We start from the raw sequence: 10,601 nt of genomic DNA, 5'->3' as shown, positions 1-10,601 counted from the left end.
GAACCCCCACATCCTCAGCGCTGGGGATGAGGATGCCAGGAGCTCCGATCCAGGGTTCATCCCAGCCCCTTTTCTGCAGAAACTTTGGACCACCCCAGGCTCCAATCTGAATGGTCTCATGGAGTGACCAGGAAACTTCCAGAAAATCTCGTGCTCATCTAAGGAGCTGCAAGGAATGGGAGGTGATCCCCTCCTCTCCTGGTGTCTCTGCCAAGGAGGTGAGTCAGCTCCTTCAATGACACTTGGGGCTGCTGGAAGGGCTTGGATGGAGGTGATCTGGCTGAGTGTGTCCCCTGTCCCCAGTTCTCTCTCCTTGTCCATATACACACACACACACACACACACACACACACACACCCCAGAATGAACATGAGCAAGCCTGCAAAGCACTTGACACAAAGCCCATCGCCCGGGCAACCCTGGATGCTGGCTCCAGATGATGGGGAACCTCATTAACCAGAGTATCACCCCCAGCACACACTTTGTAAAGTCAACTTGAAAACAGGACCAGCTCCTTCTCCCTCAGAACTCTGAACGGGCCAAGAAAGGAGCAGGTGGCCAGGGGAGGGGAGGAGGGGGACGCTTCACGAATGAAATTAAAGGGGCCCACTGCCTGCCCCTCGGCCCCGCTCAGCCTGAGAAGCCCTCGAGTGCTTGCCTTTGGATATCCAGTGGGATGCCTGGCTGAGCCAGAATGTCTCCCCCTCTGCCAGAGGAGAGAAAGCTCATCGTCTACCCAGAGCTGAGCTGTCACCATTCTGGCTTCTTCACTTACTCTGGGTGCTGAACCCCCAGCCTGCGGAGGAAGCAGCTGGAACTGGAAGCCCAGATGGCGGGCAGGAACTGTTTCACAGCAGCTCCGCGCCCTGCTCCCTTATGGAGCGCTCTTACCAGGGCCAGGTCCCTCAGCCCTGACCTGAGGGGTCCCAGCCACCTGCAAACTCTGCCAGAAGAGGCCAGCAGGCGCCTGGGATCTCTGCGGACTCCCTGTCCTGCTTGGAACACCCGCTCTGTGGCGCCTTCCCAGCTGCCAGCGGTGCATTCAGGAGAGCGGAGTCAGGCTTTCCTTTCTCCCACCAGGGCTCCTCCAGTCGGGCCCGGGCTATTTCTCTAGGTCTCGCGCCTCCAGCGGGAAAGTGGAAGGGTGTGCGTCCCGGGTTGCAGTGGCGACAGCAGTCATGGCCGGGGACAAGGAGGTGGTGGCAACGCCAGCCAGCGAGCCAAGAAGGCGGGCACAGGCGAGAGGAGACGAAAGCTGGGCTCCTGCATTTCTGGAGCCCAAGGTGAGTGAGAATGTGGATGGTGTTTCATCCTCTCAGTGTTCACACGCCCTGACTTCCAGCCATGCACTCCATGCCTGTGATTCACCAGGTCCCCTCATCTCTGGCCCAGCTTCTCTTTTAAAATAAATTTTGCTAAAAAATCATATAATATAAAATGTACTATCTTAATCATAACAACATCAATAGCATAAAATGTCGTGAGGGAGAATTAAAAGTGTAGAGTTTTGTATGCTATTGAAGTTAAGTCGGTATCACTTTAAAAAGACTATTATAGGGGCTGGCCCAGTGGCATAGCAATTAAGTATGTGCGCTCCATGTCAGCGGCCAGGGTTTCACAGGTTCAGGTCCTGGGCGCGCACCGATGCACCACTTGTCAAGCCATGCTATGGCGGCATCCCACATAAAGTAGAGGAGGATGGGCACAGATACCAGCCCAGGGCCAATATTCCTCAGCAAAAAGAGGAGGATTAGCATCGGACGTTAGCTCAGGGCTAATCTTCCTCACCAAAAAAAAAAGGCTATCATAACTACAAGATGTTTTATGTAAACCTCATGGTAACTACAAAGATAAAACCGCTAGTAGATACACAAAAGATAAAGGGAAAAATATAAGTAGCAGACTACTTAAAAAACTAACAAATCACAAAGTAAGATAGCAAGAAAGGAACAAAGAACTACAAAAAAGTCAGTAAACAATTAACAAAATGGCAATAGTAAGTCATTATCTATCAATAATTACTTTAAATGCAAATGGATTAAATTCTCCAAACAAAAATCATGAATGGCTGAATGGATTTTAAAAAAACAGGATTCAACAGTATACTGCCTACAGGAGACTCACTTCAGAGTTAAGGATACACATAGGCTGAAAGTGAAGGGATGGGAGAAGATATTCCATGCAAATGGGAACCAAAAGAGGGCAGGGGTAGCTCTACTTATATCAGACAAGATAGATTTCAGTCAAAATCGGTCACAAGGGACAACGAAGATCACAACATAATGAAAAGAGGTCAAATCATAAAGAGGATATGTCTGGCTACGTGCCCAGTTGAGCAAGCAGCACAGGATAGGTTGCAGAAAGACAGAAGACCAGGAGATGGCGTACCAGACACAAGGGTTTGAGTCTTACTTATGGGGAGTGTCCAGTGGTGACTGGCTGGACAGAGTTGTGCACCTGCACCTGCTCCTGTGAAGGGGGGGTGGGGGTTGCTTACATAGGCAGGAGAACAAAAGGCCACGTGCTTGCCAAGAGGGCCTGTCCTTGCATGGCTGCAATTCAAGGATCGCATGGAAGGGCTCTGTGTTCCCTCAGAATGTGATGTTCATTGAGAGAAACAGTTACAATGCTGGATGCTTGGCATCCTGCCCAGAGGGGGCCAGAAGGATACATGGTTAAGATAGGGCGTGTAGGCTAGTGCCCCTACAGGATATAACAATAGTAAATGTATATGTACCCAACATTGGAGCACCTAAATATATAAAGCAAATATTGACCAAACTGAAAGGAGAAATAGATAGCAATATGATAATAGTAGGGGACTTCAATACCACACTTTCAACAGTGAATAGATCATTCAGGCAGCAAATCAATAAGCAAACAACAGAACTGAACACTATAGACCAAACGGACTTAACAGAGATATATACAACATTCCATCCAAAAGCAGCAGAATACACATTCTTCTCAAGTGCACACAGAACATTCTCCAGGTTAGATCATATGATGGGCCATAACCACACACTCTTGAACAACCAATGGATCAAAAAGAAATCAAAAGGAAAATCAAAAGATATCCTGAAACAAACAAAAATGGAAATACAACATGCCAAACTTAAGGGATGCAGTAAAAGCCATTCTAAGAAGGAAGTTTCAATTCAGCTCCTCCCAAGAACAGGAAAAAAGGAAGGAATAAACCTGTGGGGCAATGATTCATGAATGAAAGCCACACACATACTAAATAGAAAGCCATACCAAATACATCGACAATGGAGACAGAAAGACTGAAAGAATAGATACTGAAGAAATGTGTTCTGCAACCTATTGTATGATTCCAATTATATGACATTCTGAAAAAGGCAAAAATTTAGCAATGAGACAATCAGTGGTTGCCAGAGGAAGGAGTGTAGGGTTGAAGGCGAAGCATGGGAAGGGGTGGTTTAGGCCAGAGAAATTGTTCCGTATGATACTGCAATGGTAGATACATGACACTGCATTTGTCAAACTCATAGACTTGACAAAGACTGAACCTTAATATATGCAAATCTAAAAATACTTTTAGGAGGTGAGGGGATGCCAGGATGGAATTCAGATTGTGACAAAACAATATAACCGTATTACAAATGTATAAAACTTCACTGAGGGATGGAGGTAAAATGTGCTGACCTAAGTAAATTTGGAAATGAGTGGAGTCTGTAAGACTATAGGCAAAATAAGCTTTATATTAGCATTTTATTCTGGTTGATACAGTTGTTTCCCACAGGAGTATGGGTTAACAATTCCGATACTGCTATACTTGTATATTCAAACTGCACAACTAAGAAAATGGGTGGTGGAAGTGAAGTTTCTCATCGTTGGAGTGGGAGATTACTGAGAAGCAAAGAAATAGGCTAGAATGATCTGTGTGGTAATGGATTCGAGTCAGGGACATCAGTATGAACTCATGTTGGCATAATAGAGATACATATAGCCATGTTTAGAAATACTTACAGATATGCGTATATACCTGGGTTAGTGAACATACATGCATATTTCTCCTTGCTAAGTCAGCTGAGAGGTCCTAGAAGCAACAATATCCTGGTAGCAATGAGCACACCTAACACCTAGATCTTGGTATCTAATATCACTCTCCAACTAAAGGAACCAAGTCTCCTTAGAGAAATGAGATACTAGAGCTAGAGCAGGAATTGTACAAGATGAGCCTGGACTATCTGGTTGTGCCAGAAAGGAAGGAAATGCACAAAAAATCACATTTATTTAGACATGTCAGGTAGGAGCTGATTGAAACAGGTACCAATGACCAAAGCTGGAACAATTTGAGCAATAAAATGAATTAGTATTGTTCCAATTTTAGCATATGTGCTGCTGAAGTGAGCACAGTGAATGAATTAGTATTAGATTATAACTCAAAATTTAAAAGAAATATCCAACTCACTCTACTGATATAAATGCATGATTGAGTAAATAAATACACAGGGGAGAACAAACAGATCTCTTGTGCAGAAGAATTGTTACGTAGATTATCTCCCCTAAATGAGCGAAAGCAAAACATCCTACTCCTCAAGTGTGGGCTGTGCATGGTGACAGCCTTCCAAAGAATACACTGTGAATTGGGGAAGGAGTAATCTTACAGTGGAGAAAAATGACAAACAATACATCATCCAGTTGATCAAGGCAGACATCAACAATAAAAAGTCATGTTGATTGCATGTACTCTTGATATGCTGTGATCTTCTGCCCAAAACATATAACACAGTCAAATAAGAGAAAAACGTCCAAAAACCCATTAAGGGAAATTCGGCAAACTATATGACCCCTGCTACTTCAAACTTTGTTTGTTTTTGCTGAGGAAAATTCGCCCTGAGCTAACATCTCTAGCCACTCTTCCTCTTTTTGCTTGAGGAAGATTCGCCCTGAGCTAACATCTGTGCCAGTCTTCCTCTATTCTGTATGTGGGTCGCCGCCACAGCACGGCAGCTGAAGAGTGGTGTAGGTCCGTGCTGGGGAACTGAACCCGGGCTGCCAAAGTAGAGCGCACCAAACTTAACCACTAGGGCGTGGGGCCGGCCCCTACTTCAAACTTTTAAAGTTATCAAAAACAAAAAAATCCTAAGAGACTGTTACAGCCATAAGAATCCTAAGGATACATGATGGATAAATATAAGGTGGATCCTGGTCAGTATCCTAAAACAAAAAAGGGACATCAGGTAAAAACTAAGGGAATTGAATCAAGTGTTAACTTTAGCTAGTAATACTATATCAATATTGGTTCATTGATTGTAACAAATATACCATGTTAATGTAAGATAATAATAGGAGAACCTGGGTACAAGATATTCTTTGATCCTTGAACCATAAGATATTTCTTATAGTTCTCTTCTGTTAACTCTTCTTTCTTAAAGAGACTGGGTCACTATAACAGTGTCTTTTCTCATTAATCTTTCTTGCATTCTCTGCTACTTTGGCTGAGATTATGTAGATAATTACACTCACAGAGACTGACAGAACAGAAATATTCATTTTAATCTCTAAACAAAGCAACAAATGAGAACAATAATACAACAAAGTCGGACAAAAACTGAAATAATACATTTTCAAGAATTATATTTGCATAGACTTTGTCATTTAAAATTATATTTTCTAGTAGTGAAGAAAATTGAAACACTATGTTTCAGGGCTATACCTGAGATTTAATGTGGCAGCTGGAGAGCTTTGGTATAAAGGAAAGACTGCCAGTTAAACTCTTATTTGAAAAGACAGAGCTACAAGCCATTCTAAATTGGTCCGCCATGTCAACTGGCATACATTCTTTCTGTTCATAAAACATAAAGCCACAACAAATTCCCCCAGCACCTCATGCTTATTTCTGTGGGTTAAAAAGAAAATAGTCAATGTTTGAGAGGAAATGTCTAAGTCTTAAATTGTTCTGACATGTCGACTGTTGCTGTATCACTGCTCCGTCCACATCTTGAACCATCAAAACTGGAATAATTTATGGGGCAAACTACACAGGGAATTTTAGTAGAAGAAACAACACTTCACGTAGGCTTTGAAGGAGAAACTTTGGCAAGGTCACCTCTAAAGAGAAATTTTTGGAGTTAAGACATCTGAAGTTTGCATAACTAACACATTTTTTAAAAAAAACTATCTTCTAGATGGTAGTTTAATTTCCTCATAGCATTGTTGCAAAGATAAACGAACGTGTGTAGCCCCATTTTTTTCTCTTGTTGGTTGACTTGTACAGACATATTGAAAGAGCAGTCAGCTCCACAGCAAAGTCCAGACTGACTGACTGAACTGCTCTCACAAGTGCGAGTGCACGGCCCCTGTGTGGTTCTCTTCTGTAGGTAACAGGATAGAGGGAGCGAACACTATGAAGTAGGGAAACAATAGCCAAACTAACCATTTAAATCATAATGCTGAGAGTAAAGTCTAAAAAAAGTGAGGGAGGGTGAGAGTTGGAATCAAGATCACAGTTGGCAGCTGATATCTTATAAAAGATTATGGTCATTAGGGGAAACATATATTGGAAGAGGATATGGAACAGAATGCATGCACTTAAAATCTACATTGTAATCCATATTTAAAATAATTTATATTTAATCTATATTATATGTATATTTTATTATGGGCACTGTTTGCTTTTTCTTTACCTGTTTTGTTTTAAACCTAAATGAGCAGGTTCTGAGAAGACAGCAGGAGCAGCGTCCCCCTTTCCCAGAGACCAGAGGGCCACACAGGCTGGACAGCTAGAAGAGGAAATTCAATGTTCCCACCTCTGCGCTGGTCTCCGTGGAGGGTGCCATGGGAGAGGGTGCAGGGGCCGAGGGAGAGAAGAGGCTGGTCTGTCCTGGGCCGGAAGGGGTGAGGAGTGGAGGGGACAGATGGGATGCGGGGAGCCCATCCCCTCACAGGGAGGTGCACGTGGGTGTGCTGGGCTGGTTCAGCCGCAGCATTTTACGCAACCAGCCAACAAATCCACTTCTTCCATTTGTACCATTTGGTAAAGGCTGGTTCACAAGCATCTTCAGATCTGCTGGTTCTGCTGGGTTAATTAGGCATTTATTCAAAATTCCCGGAGATCCTGAGTGAAGGTGCTGGTGGCAGCTTGGGAAGCGGCTCCTTCACAATACCGTCCAGCAGTTCCAAGCTAGCCAGAGCTGGCCAGCTGGCCATCTGTGACCGCTGTGGGGCATCCTGATGGCCTTGGCCTCGGGGAGATGCTGGAGGCTCTCCTTCTGCCCCACTGACCATGGCCCAGCCAGAGATGGCATCCGGAGGGAATGGGGTACCTTCCAACGGCCAGCTTCCCAGGGCTAGCCCGTGCTCCAGATGTCCGACTCACCAGGTAGTCAGTGCCCTGCAACTGCTGGGAAACACGTAGGCTCGAGTTCCCACAAAGGAGTTGGCCATGGAGTCCAGCTGCCTGCTCACCCCAAAATCACACAGCTTCATCTCCCCTCTGCAGTTGGCGGGGATGTTAGAAGATTTCACATCTTGGTGCACAGTCGGGGTGCTTTTCTTGGAGATACACCAAGCCTCAGAGAATCGCGATGCTGACTTCCCCAGACTCTTGGAATTCTCTTGGCTTCCTTCAACGCCTGGTCCAGAGAGCCCTGGAGAAACCCATGATGTACAGGGAGTTACACTCGTGCAGCATCTGCAGCTCGTGGACAATCTGGTCCCTGATGGCCGGCTTGATCTCCAGTGAATCAGCTTTCTTGCCTCAATGAGGCCTGAAGGTCTATGCTGGACTTTGGTGACCATCCCGCTGTTTCCAATAACTACTAAGACTTACTGAAGGATATGGTGTAGGTTGGAGATAGAAAAAAATCATTCAAAATAACTACTAAACTTGTCTATCAGAAAATGTGGAAAATTAGAGATAAAGAAAACCCTTCTGAGGCACTTCTGTTTTCAAATATGATGAAGCAACACTTTTTCTTCCAGCCTGAAATGACTAGAAAACCAGATAAAAACAATTGTCTCCAGGAAACTAAAAAAAGAAGGTAAAGGCAAGGAATGAAGATAAAAGCAGAAGTAATTAAAAGAGAAAACCCCCCAAAAGAGAAAGGAAAAGTTGGTTGTTGGAAGTGACAGATATAATTTATAAACTTCCAGACAAAGTGATCATTTTAAAAAAGGAGTTCATATAGAAGCTGGCAATATTAGGAATAAAAGAGGATTCAACATCACAGATCCTAAAGACAGACAACAATAAGGGGATATTTTGACCAATTTTATGCTATTAAATTAGAATCAGACCTTCCAAGATCACAGATAAAAATAATCATTATACATACAATATAAAGAAGGATAGGATAGGAAGTATAGGAAAAAACAGAGCATAAAGGTAATCAGGCCGAGGAGAAAATAACCAAATCAAACTTCTTCTCACAATATGCACATATAAAACAATTGAATTAAAAACCAAAAATTGGGGAAAACAGCAGATCAGACCAGCAGAAAGAGCTGAAAGGTGATGGATGTGAAGTAATATCTCAAAAATGACATGAGCTCTATAAAAAGAAAGTATGACAGAAATGTTGATACACTTCTAGAGAACAGGGAAATAATTGCTAACATACAGCCAATCAGAACTCCAAGGGAAATAGAGGGAATGGTGACCAACGGAAATGGGAATAATGATGAAAGGTCAAGCCTTGGCCATATACTTTAAAAAAAATTTATTTCTCAATTTTTTATTTTGAAAAACCTCTATGCTACAGAAAAGATGAATGAACACTCATATACTATTCAGCTAGAACACAATTAACATAGTGCCCTATTTTCTCTCTACATACACACTTTGTTTTTGGGCCTGGACCATCTGAAAGAAGCTTGCAGATATCCTGACCTCATCCCTACACACTTGGAGCATGCATCTCCTACGAACAAAAACACTCTTCTAATAACCACAGTATCATTATCATACCCGAGAAATTGAAGTCAACAATATATCATTATAGGCTTCCATGTTCAAACTTCCACAATTGTCCACAAAATGTCCTGTATAACTTTTTAAAAATCCATAACCCTATCCAGCTCACAGTTGTCTTGAATGCAGATCAGTCCTGTCTTTTTTTGTTGTCTTTCAGGATATTGATACTATGGAAAACTCCAAACCACATTCTAGATTTATCTGAGTGTTTCCTCACAGATTCAGGCTACACGTTTTTGGCAAGAATGCCACAGAGCTGTACTTCCAATAACCTCATAGCAACAGATTTGTGTTTTCCCCAGTATTGATGCTAAAAATTTTTTCCACGAAGCATCTATGAACATTTTGCAAAGGACCAATGGAATACAGTTTAGGGAACACCAGAATAATAAAAAAAAAAAAGTGAAATGCACTAAAATGTTTATGAGTTCAGAGAACAAAAAGCAGGTAAGGATTAAGTCATTTCTAAATCAACAAACTTCCTCATTTCCTTAGGCAATGCAAACTGAGCTGTCATAAAGTTGAACACCTACCAAAAAAACACAAAACACTGTACAGATGAGCAACCTCAAGCTTAAAGAAATGAAGTAACCTCTCCCAACTTCTATCCTTATCGTATTTACTGTGTTCAAGAGCCGAGATTTGAAACCAAATACGCTTTCATGTTCTTTCCACTAGATTCTCTGCTTCATTTAGACTTATGTTTAATTTTCTGTAATTGACTATTCTTGAGTCTACAACTACTCTGGGGTGAAAGCGTGGCCTTTTAGTCTAAATAATAATGAAGACGCGAAGAAAGACCAATTTGTTTTTCTATTGTTCTATATTCAATAAGAATCAACCAGTATCAAGTAGATGAGGAAGGCCTAACCCCTCACAAATGCATGCAGTTATGCAACTCATCACGTGTGGGGACTGGGGTCTTGGCTCCATATACTAATCATAATATAGCCCCATTTATGACCACTTTTATTTGCCATAATTCGATCCTTGCTGTTGCCTATTGATGCTGTCCTTACGACATTACAGCAAACACCTGGGAGTCTTCAGTTTTCCCTCAAAATCCTAGGACTCAGGTGAAACTCAGGTTTTACTACTAATTAGATAATCTAACAGGTTTTCAAAAAACTCGTTACCGTTCTGCCCCGCAGTGAGGTAGCCCATAGTAAGCACGTTCGTTTTCCTCTCCATTTCAGGCGAGAGCCTTTCCCCCTCGGGTGCCTCTCCCAGGGCGGTGAGCGCGGATCCTTGCTTTTTGATTAAGAAATATCAATCAATACGAACGGGTAACTTTTAAGAGACAAAACTGCCTTCAGCCATTACAAACCACGCCATGGCTTAAAAACTTGAGTTCCATTTCTGCTAAACGCTGAGCATTTACTCCAACAGACTGGTAGTTGCTCTGCGGAGTCTGAGTCTCCATGTCACCAGTTGTCACACGTCCCCTGTCCCGCCCTCTACGCCATATTCGAAGCTCCAGGCAGAGAAGAAAGGGGTCCCCGCGAGGACGCCGCGGGCTGCGGCCAGGGCTGGACTCCGGCTCCGTCTCCGGGCTCCGCGAAGCGCCGAGGCCGGGAGGGGACGGACGTTACACTCGAGTTTCGGAGGCGAAAGATGCAACCCGGACCCGGAGAAAAGCCAAAGCCACCCGAAACGCCGT

The 10,601-nt window shown here is 43.2% G+C and overlaps 1 pseudogene; it reads right to left on the bottom strand.

Moving 5' to 3' along the window:
• Positions 1–5,905: 5,905 nt before the first annotated feature.
• Positions 5,906–10,105, bottom strand: LOC131412372 (dual specificity mitogen-activated protein kinase kinase 2-like; annotated as a pseudogene).
• Between the last annotated feature and the right edge of the window lie 496 nt (positions 10,106–10,601).

This window comes from Diceros bicornis, chromosome 13, assembly GCF_020826845.1.
Source record: "Diceros bicornis minor isolate mBicDic1 chromosome 13, mDicBic1.mat.cur, whole genome shotgun sequence".
Taxonomy (NCBI): domain Eukaryota; kingdom Metazoa; phylum Chordata; class Mammalia; order Perissodactyla; family Rhinocerotidae; genus Diceros; species Diceros bicornis.
This window is presented reverse-complemented; position numbering and strand designations above follow the sequence as displayed.